Source organism: Ursus maritimus, unplaced genomic scaffold, assembly GCF_017311325.1.
Source record: "Ursus maritimus isolate PB19 unplaced genomic scaffold, ASM1731132v1 scaffold_5, whole genome shotgun sequence".
Lineage (NCBI taxonomy): Eukaryota > Metazoa > Chordata > Mammalia > Carnivora > Ursidae > Ursus > Ursus maritimus.
In genome coordinates, this window is record NW_024426663.1 from 88,369,725 (window position 1) to 88,379,864 (window position 10,140).

Consider the following 10,140-nt stretch of genomic DNA (forward strand, 5'->3'; position numbering starts at 1 on the left):
CGTGGCCTCACGGAAGCGTGTCACAGGCTCAGCGTGGCCTCATGGACAGCGTGTCACAGGTTCACTGTGGCCTCACGGAAGCGTGTCACAGGCTCAGCGTGGCCTCACAGACAGCATGTCAGAGGCTCACCAGGAACGTGTCACAGGCTCAGTGTGGTGGCGATCACAAGGTTTCTGGTCAAGACTCGGAGGAGCTGTGTGCAAGCCTGCTACGGACTGAATTCACAGGCTGGAGCTCTAATCTGGTGTGAGGGTATTAGGAGCTGTGCCTCTGGGACATGATCCATGTTAGATGAGGTCACAACATGGAGCCTCACGCCGGAGTCAGCGTCCTCAGAGGAACAGGAAGACAGATCTTTCCCGGTGTCTTCGTGAGCACAGAGGAGGCCGTGGGAGCATGCCGCAGGATCACAGCCCACTCCGGCAGACATCAGAACCAAACAACCTCGATGGCCCCCTGATCACAGACCCAGAACCACGACGTCTAATCTCTGCTGTGGAACCTGCCAGGGCTGTGGCCCCTACAGCAGCCCAAGGTCACCGATTCAAGCTCACCTGTGGCTCCGGCCAGCCTGGTGGAACCACAGCCCTGCAAGCCCCCCCCCCCCACCCCGCAGCGCTAGAGCTTTCACCTCCATCACAAACACACTCACGGCGGCTGGCCGCCCACTCTTCTGGAATGACCCAGAGGCAGCCAGGCGCGGAAGAGCCTGCCATCTCAGCAGGTCAGACGGTCTTGTCTCCCCAGTTTCTCCACTTTCCTTTACTCCCATCCGTTAGAGCACATCTGCATCCACATCGCACACGACTGCTGCCGTCTCTGCCTCTTCCAGAACGCAGCACCGAGGTCTGCAAACACAAGTGCGGGGTCAGCATGCACTGAGGTACATGCATTAGTTTAAAAGGACGCAAGTTTGGGGCGCCTGGGTGGCTCCCTCGGAAGAGCAGGCAACTCTTGATCTCAGAATCGTGAGTAAGCCCCATGTTGGATGTAGAGATTACTAAAAAATAAAGAAAGGAGTAAACTTTCAAAAAAATAAAAAATGAGGGGTATCTGTGTGGCTCAGCCAGTGAAGCCTCTGCCTTTGGCTCAGGTCACAGTCCCAAGGTCCTGGGATCGAGTCCGCATCGGGCTCCCTGCTGGGCGGGAGCCTGCTTCTCCCTCTCCCTCTGCTGCTCCCCCTGCTTGTGCGCGCTCTCTCTCTCTCTCAAATAAATAAATAAAATCTTTAAAATAAATAAATAAATAAATAAATAAATAAATAAATAAATAAATAATAAAATTAAATTAAAAAGACAGGGAAAAACATAAACTAAAAAGGGGGTTTGGTATGAATCAAGACAGAAGATTTAAACAAACAAACAAAAAAAGGACTCAGTTTCTTCTTTCTCAGTAATTTCAGGACCATCATGGAAGACTGTGTGCCAGGACTATGAAAACACTTTGCTAACATCACCCTATTTAACCCTTTACTTTCACTCACAAATTCCCCCAATTCTCTGGACCCTCGACTGGGGGCCTATAACTCGATTCTGACAGTACCTGGAGTCGGTGTCAAGTCTCACCGACTCAGGGCTCCGTCCCACAAGACGGCCCGGCCCCCACGGCAGACGCCAATCCCACCAGACTGTAACCGGGACATCTCATGACAGCTCCTAGATTCAAGGGTTTCCGCGTCCACTCCCCACCTCAAGTTCAAAACCCTTCTGGAATGACTCACAGAACCCAGAAAAGCACTTTGCTAGTTGCTTCTAAAGGCTACAACACAGTAACAGCGCAATGGAAGCCGCACACAGACAAGGTGTGAGGGTTGGGGCACCCTCCTGCCAGGGCTCCGTGTTCACCCTTCTGAAAGCTCTCCGAACCCCTCACTTGGGGGTATTTAGGGAGGTGCCATTACACATACATGAACGATTAAGTCATTGGGCATTGGTGATTGGACTCAATCTCCAGCCCTCTCTCCTCCTGGGAGGTCTGAGGGTGCAGCTGAAGGTTCCAAAACTCTAATGACAGGATGGGTTTGTCCACTAACCAGCCCCAACCCAGGGCAATGCAGGGGCCCCACCTAGAGTCCCCTCATTAGCTTAAACTCAGCTATGTTTCAAAGGGGCTTGTTGGGAATAACAGAGATGCTGCTGACCCATCAACTCCGTAAAGGGGACAAAGAACAAATTTACTATCACACGCTCACGGCTATCCTGTGCAGCTCAAACTATGAAAGATCAACACCTCCATTCTGTCAACGAGGACGCTGAAGCCTGGGAATGACCACGGCGTGCTGTGTAAGCAGTGGTCCCCGGCGCGCGCGCGGTCGACCACATTCCTCTGTGCCCGGTGCATGAGGCACCATGCCGCAGTCTCGAGCATGTCGTCAGTTTCCGTAGGCACCCTATAGCACGCCGATGCGATGTGGCACTCCTACGGGAACCCTATGTGGTACTGCCACTTGACAAGGGAGCAAACTGGGCGCAGAGAAGGTCAACGACGCGCCGGAGCCCACACCGAGCGTGGCAGCCCAGCTGCTCACCTGCACTTGCTGTCAGCACTCCCCTACACCCGCCTCAGGGAGACGCCGCACGGAATTGGTCTCAGAGCTCTCACCACACCTCCAAGAATCTACTCGGTCCTCCAGTACTCTCTCCCTACTTCAACTGGAAATGGCTATCCCCACTCGGCTTCGCAGCTCCTAGATAAACCCTGTATTTGACAAAAGATGCCATAAAGTTAAAACATCAACAATGAAGGCTATTCTTGGTGGAAATATTCTCATTTTACACAACAGATTATTGATATCCAAAATGTGTAAAAACCTACTAAACATAAGCGAGCAAATAAGCCGTATTAGCTGCCTGCTGCCATGTGTATAACAAGCGGCTTCCAAGCGGAAACCGGGCTAGATGGCGTCTGTGCGCCCGGGATGTGGGATGTGGGAATGACCGGTTCTGGCTCTGGGTCTGAGGATCCACTTCCACGCCCACTCTCCGGCGCTGGCAGGAGGCTGCGGTTCCAGGCCATAAGGCCGTCCCCCTAAGAGGGCGCCTATATAGCTGGCCTCCCCCCGAGCAAGGATGAGGGAGACGGAGGGAGAGAGCGCAAGTGGGCAGGAGAGCTACAGGAAGGGAGCCACACACAGCCTTCTGTCACCTCGTCTTGGAGGAGACACACCATCCCCTCTGCCAGGTGCTGCAGACGGTCACACAGACACACCCTGCTGCATCGGGATGGACCAAAGGGTGTGAGCAGCAGGACACGGAACAGGGGCCACCTTCCTTCGTGTGGGCTGTCATCCACATGAACACGGTGATCCACAGAGAGATCAGGAAATTCAAATGATAACAAAAAGAACCTACTCCTCACCTGTCCCAGTTGCTAAAACTTTAAAAGTTTGGTATTTTCTGCCATTGACCACAATGTAGGCAAATGGCATGCTTTACACCTTGTCTGGGAAGCATACATTGAAAGGACAATTTGCAGGGTGTTTGGCAGGACGAGGGGGAGGAGGATGAGGAAAAGAGGAGGAAGGAGGAGGAGGGAGGAGGAGAAGGAAGCGAGAAAGAGGAAGAGAGGGAGAAGGAGGAGGGGAGGGAGGAGGAGGGGAGAAGAGGGAGGGTGGAGGAGGAGAAGGGAGGAAGAGAAGAGGGGAGGAGGAAGGGAAGAGGAAGAGGAGGAGGGAGGCGAGGACAACAGAGAAGCCCCACCCCAGCGCTGCCGGGGCGCTGGCTGCTCCGGACAGGTGATCGAGGGCTCAGAGCTGGGTGGGCCCCAGTGCTTGTGGGCGGTGGAGCGCCTGTGCGTCCGGGGCACTGTGACCCTGGGGCGCGTCTCCCAGACAGTCGCCCTGGCCATTCAGATGTGAGGAATCGTGTCAGCACTGTGAAGGGAGTGAGCCCCGGAGGTTCCCAGTGTGACACTTCTCCAATCACCTTCTAGCAGGCCGACTGGTGAAAGGACAATTTTGAACCCGAACGCCAAACGCCCCTCCGGCACCTTCTCCGCCCTCTGGCGGTGACAGCCAAGTAAAACTGGTGGGCAATTTACCTCCGCTATCGTTGGGGGTGCACCGGGTGGATTTATGTTTGACTGCAGAGGAGTCCCGTGGGAAACGGTTGACCTTGCAATTTGTGTAAGAAATAAAATAAGAAGGTCCCGGGCCTGTGGCTCTACACGGGTCACCATTCCACTGCACGCGTGCGCCCCAGCTGACCAGCTGTGCAGGCCGGGTCCTGCGCGCCTGGAGCCCCTCTGCAGCATGAACCCACGCGGCACGGAGGATCGCGCCCTTGTCACACCGCGTTTCGTCCAGTCTTGTAGGACCTATAGTGCGCATTCCCGGCAGGGGGCACCCTGATGCCCTGAACGCCTCAGGATAACCTTTGGCCAAGACCGCAGGGAAGTCACTCTGCGGCCACAGGTCGGGGAGGCACTGAGAGGCGGCTCCAGGGAATCTCCCGGGGGAGGCGGGGCGCTCAATACACTATTTTTTTTTTTTAAAGAATGTTTTTCAGTCTTCCAGCAAGCCACTTTATTTTTAGAAGCGTGCACGATAGCTGATAAGCAGAGCAGGCACTGTGCAGGGAGCTCATAAACCACACGCCCCACTCCACTCCCGCGGGTAACCGCGCGCACGTTTGCCTCTGTATTCCTCCCACCGCGCCTCAAGTCCAAGGAGGGAGTTTGGGCACAGAATGACGCTTCGGGCTTTACAGCCCCTCCCTGCCTGGGGAACTCGTCTTCTGTTCCACATTAAAATACGGGGGGGGGGGTGTGAAATGGTTGAAGGTGGCCAAAAGGTGCGAACTTCCAGCTACCAAGAAAGTCCTGGGAGTACATGCACACTGCATTTCGAGAAATGGAGATTGACATGCTCTCTCCCAGTGTTTCCTCCTGGGAAGGTTTGAGGGGGCGGCCAGAAATCAGCATTTTCCTGACACACGATTCGGGTACAATACAGGTACCCCACAGACTGCTCTTTAGGAACTCAGGGTTTAATATGGCTACTGTCTTTCACACCTTCTTAAATTGAAAGCCAAAGAAACTCACTTAACTGTATTTATGTGTGTGCAAAATGCGTGTAAGAAGAAAATGAGAACAGATTTCCGGGAACAATACCGTGACAGAGCGAGGAGAAAAAGCAGCCCCTCTATCATCAGAACTATGTCACTTGTTATCTAAAAGTTGAAAAGCCACAACAAAATTCCTTACATTCTCTCTTTGTTCTGAAAGCAGCCCAGACTCCTCTCACTCCTCTTTGAAATGTAGATTTGGATCGCTTTTTGGCGTTGGGCGACGTTTCTGGAAGAGGGAGGAGCGGGAAACAGCACTGCCCCCAGTTAGCAGAACCCGGGGTGCAGCTGTAGTTAATTAAAAAGGGTGTAAATACGCAGCTGCAGGCGATTCCCCTCCGGCGGGGGCTCTCAACTCCGGAGCAGAGTTTGCATTGGCCAACGTGCGGAATCTCTGCGCGCACCTGCCGGGAGCAGGAAGCCCGCGCAGCTCCACGCCTTCCGCGCCCCTTATAACTTTAATCGGTCGCTAACAATGCGTCGAACAACCGAGCGCGGGGGACCTTCTAGCTTCTCTTCCCAAGGAGATTCCCTAGGAACACGATTTGCTTGTGAAATTTATTTAAACCACCCTCCGCCCTAGCAATTCAAAGACCGACGTTCGGGTTAATTCGAATTTCAGACATCTGCATGACAATTTGGATGTAAGCACACGCCCCTGAAGCCTCTGCCACTCATTTCTGGGGGAGGGCAGGAGCTACCCGAGACTCCCATTCCACCCCTCGCACGGTGCTAGAGCCCGAGCAAGCCCTTACTGCCGAGTTACGACACCAAAGTCCGTGACTGATGGTGGGTCCAGCCAGCTGCCGAGTCACCCCAGAGAGCCTGGCAGAGATGCAGACCTTACAGGAATGCGCCCACCTCCCCGACCATCGGCTTCCCGGGAAAGACTCGCGCCCCCGCAGAGGGTCGGCTGCTAGACCCTCCCCTGGGCCCGCCCACCGCTGGCTCCACCGCGGAGGCCGTGCGCCCGAGGACGCAGAGCTGGCACCACTGGCCCCCAGAAACTCCCGGAGCCTGGGCGGGGACCCCGGCTGTGACGTGGGCATACGGAGGAGGAACTGCGCGAAGCCGGGGGTCCCGTGGAGATGGCGGGGGAGAGGAAGGTCATGGTGGATCCGGCTGAACACCAGGGGAAGCTTCTGGAATCCTAGAGAGACCAGGTGGAAGCGATCCCGGAACAGAGCCGGAAATCGGAAGTCAAAGGCACTGTGCTTCCCCAGAAATCCCTCTTAACTTTTCTGGGCCTTGGTTTCAACCATTCAAGAATTTGATACTTGGATAGTTGATGATGATTTATCATTGCATTAACTCTGTTAGTAGAAGCAGCAAATTTTAAAAAATAATAAAACTTTTTAAAGAAATTATATCAAAGAGTTGGGGGCGTAAATAACTGGCCTTGAGACATGCAGATTTGCGTGTGTGTACGTGATGCTAAGGGTACAAGTAAATTCTAACGTTCCACAGGAGAACACGTAAAGATGGACCATGGAAGGCATGGTTCACACGGGGTCAGTTATACCTGGTGGATCTGTCCCGCCTGTTCCCGGTGTGACCATATCCGGGAACTACCTCCCTCAGGACAGAATTCGAGCTCATCCCCGGTGCGATTTGGGAGCCAGACCTTTCTTATTTCCCACCATGCAGGCTTCACAGAAGGTACCACACTGGGAGAGAATTTTTACCTGACGCTAAAGGTACAAGGGGCCCCTTTCAGTGACTGCTGATTCAGTCACAGGTAAGAGGCAGCTGTCTTTCCAGCCTTCAATTCCTGTGCTGACAATTGTCTATTTTCTGGTCAGGGAGCCAGCAACCAACACTTCTCTTTCCTGTCCTTTCCCAAAATGCTAACTGAACCGATACCTGTGAAGATCTTCCTAGCCTTCTGAGAACCTTCATCAACACCCCATTATAATGGAGTCTTGCAGTGGGACAGAGAGATTGGGCTCAAGTCTGAATGCAGCAAGGAAAAGTGGGAATTGATGGCCAAAGAGCAGGGTGGGAGTCAGTAGATAGAAAGTTACTAAGAGGAAAAATCAGGAGTCAAGGGGGATTCTGGCCACAACATGACCCAGGGGGATTCCTGTAGCAGGGTGATCTGACCTCACCTGAGGGACAACTCATCAGGCATCTCAGGGGTAGTTGCTAAAATTGGACAATGCAGAGATGCCAGGTCCACTTGAAAAAATGCTCAGAAAGCCCGAGAGGAGTTGTGTTGAGGAGAGAATGTTTACCTTCAACAGCCCAACCTATAGCAAAATAGAATGGAAATTGTCAGAGTGCATCGTGAGGCACGTGCCTTGTCTAGGCTGCAGGCAAAAACCAAGAAACGCCAACCTGCAGAGTGAAACCCACACTCTAGCCTGGTGACCTCGTCTCCGGGTTTGTCTCAGAGCTCCACCCAAACAGCATGTGTTTTCAGAAGACCTCACCTTGTATTAGCTTCCCGGGTACCCCTCCCTCCTACTTTTAAGCTGGTGAGCTCCCCCCATAAACCTAAACCAAGCGCAGCTGATGCCACCTTGGAGTCATCATGGCAGGCCAACCATGGAGGGAAGTCTGAAGGTGGGGGGAGGGGGGGCACCTGCCACTGACTGCCCTGCCTGTTCCCTTCAAGGTGCACTGGGACCCTCGTCACCTGCAGGTTCCTTCCTTGTGTGAACACTTCTGCAGGGCGTGGGGCTTCCGCAGACCGTCCTGGGGGGCCTCAACAGGGAAGCATTCTGTTCCTCTCTGGGAACGGTGATCACCATGGCCACGTCTTCCCTTAGTTCGTCTTTATGTCGTGCCCATGAGATTTTCAGGTTGTCCACTCTGAGCTGATGCCCATAAATGACATACATAAAATGCTCTGAATTAATCCGAAGAGGAAAGAGATTAGGACAGCAGATATGATATGCCGGCAATTCGCTCTCTGTTCCAAGGAGACGGCTCTCCCCGAACACAGACAGGAATGCAAAATGGCCAGGGGACCAGTTCTCAAGTCTGCCCAGTAAGATGTGGCAGATAAAGGGCAGGAAAAAGCTGAAGGTGACAAGTTTCAAGTCCCATTGAAGGGTCTCATTTATCTATGAGACTGCACAGGAGACTGGAAGTAATCCTTACAAAACAAGCAAGATTGGACAAAGTTCCTAATATGGCAAGTCAAATTAGTGGGTGTGTGTGGGGGGGGTTCTTCCCAGGCCTTGGAAGCCCATCACCCCAATCTCTGCCTATGTCATCACAAGGCTTTCTCTGGGTCTGTCTACACGTGGCCTACTTACTTTTGTTGTTTCTTTTTTAAGATTTTATTTTTAGGGGCACCTGGCTGGCTCAGTTGGCAGAACACCAACTCTTGATCTTGGGTTGTGAGTTCCAGCTCACACTGGGTGTAGAGATTAATCAATACAATAAATAAACTTAAACAAAAAACTATTTTTTTTTTAGTAATCTCTATATCCAACGTGGTACTTGAACTCACGACCCCAAGATCTGGAATCGGCGTGCCTCACCGACGGAGCCATCCAGGTACCCCACGTGCCCTATGTGTAACCATCATCAGACTTAGGGCTCACTCTAGAATGCCTGGGTGGCTCTGTCGGTGAAGCATCTGCCTTCAGCTCAGGGCAGGACCTCAGGGTCCTGGGATCAAGCCCCACATTGGGCTCCCTGCTTAGCGGGAAGCCCGCTTCTCCCTCTCCCTCTGCTGCTCCCCCACTTGTGCTCCCTCTATCAGATAAATAAATAAAGTTTTTAAGAAAAAAAATAAATTAAAAAAAATAAAATTAAAAAAATACTTAGGGCTCAGTGTAATTCAGTGTAACATCCTCTGAACTTGATTACATCTCTGAAGACCTGATTTGCAAATTAGGCACATTCACAGGCATGAAGGGTCATCGCCTCAACATGTCTTGCTGGGGACACGCTGGCAGCCTGCCCTCAGTGTCACCCCTGCATGCACGTGAGGTAGCCAGCAGACTTGGAAGGGCCGGTAACTACGGTATCAGGAAATTCCGGAAGTCATGGCACTAAGTTCCAGAGGCTCATCAAAACCACTTGGAGTCATTCAGAATTCACGTCTCGAGCAGAACTCCGTAGAGGGATCCAGGGGTTTCCCGGCAGAAGAATAAACGGATATACAGTAAAATGAGAGGGGTCGAGGTTCACAGGCAGCTAATGGAGGAGGAGGAAAAGTACCCACTCGGCATCCCTGGCTTAGTGCTGGATACTTACATTATGTTTTTGTTGTTTGACGACTGTGACCCAGGGGCTGCATCCAGATCTCCACGGAGAAACCTATCTACACCTCCCAGCATTAACGTAGCTTACACAGCACGCGGACAGACAGCGGATTTCCCTGCTCCTGGGACTGAAAGAAAACACCCAAGGTAAGGACACCAGGCTTATAGGGCTTACTACACCTCAGTGCTGAGGCTGGATGAAGACAGAGGAGCCAGAGCGGGGTCTGTGCTCTGAGAGGGGTTCAGGGTGTGGGATGCAGGATGGGGTCTGTGCTCTGAGAGGAAAGTCAGGATACACATCAGAATGAGGGGCACAGCATGCACTAGACGGTCCCCTCCTGCAGGACAAACTATGTGCTACTTTGGCCCCAGCTCCCTGGGATTCCAGGCAGCACTGTAATAAAATGCCATGGTTTGCCCAGCAAATGCCAAACACATCCTGTGCAATGTCTGGTCCTGACTCCACCCTGTCACACACACACCCATCACGTGGGGCCCTTGACCACTTTCCTCTCCCTGAGTCAGGGGCCATCCTGAAATTCCAGCATCCTGGGATTCACCTCAGTTGAGCAGACAGAAAGGAAGGTCAGAATGAGCAGAAACCTCCTAGAAGCCAAGCATGACAATCAGCAGGACGGAGGTCAGGCGGGAAGACAGACCCTGCAGAGCAGCCGGGAAATGTCTCCGTGCACCTGTCTTACCTTCGATGCCCAGATCCTCTCCCAGTGCACAGCTGTGACTCCACCCTTCAGCAATCCTCCTGCCCTCGAACCCGGCTCCCCTGAGCCTCCTCTAAGGGCATCTGCCTGCGGAAGTGTCCCCGGTGCCCTTCTCCTCCTCCTCCATCCCTCAGCTG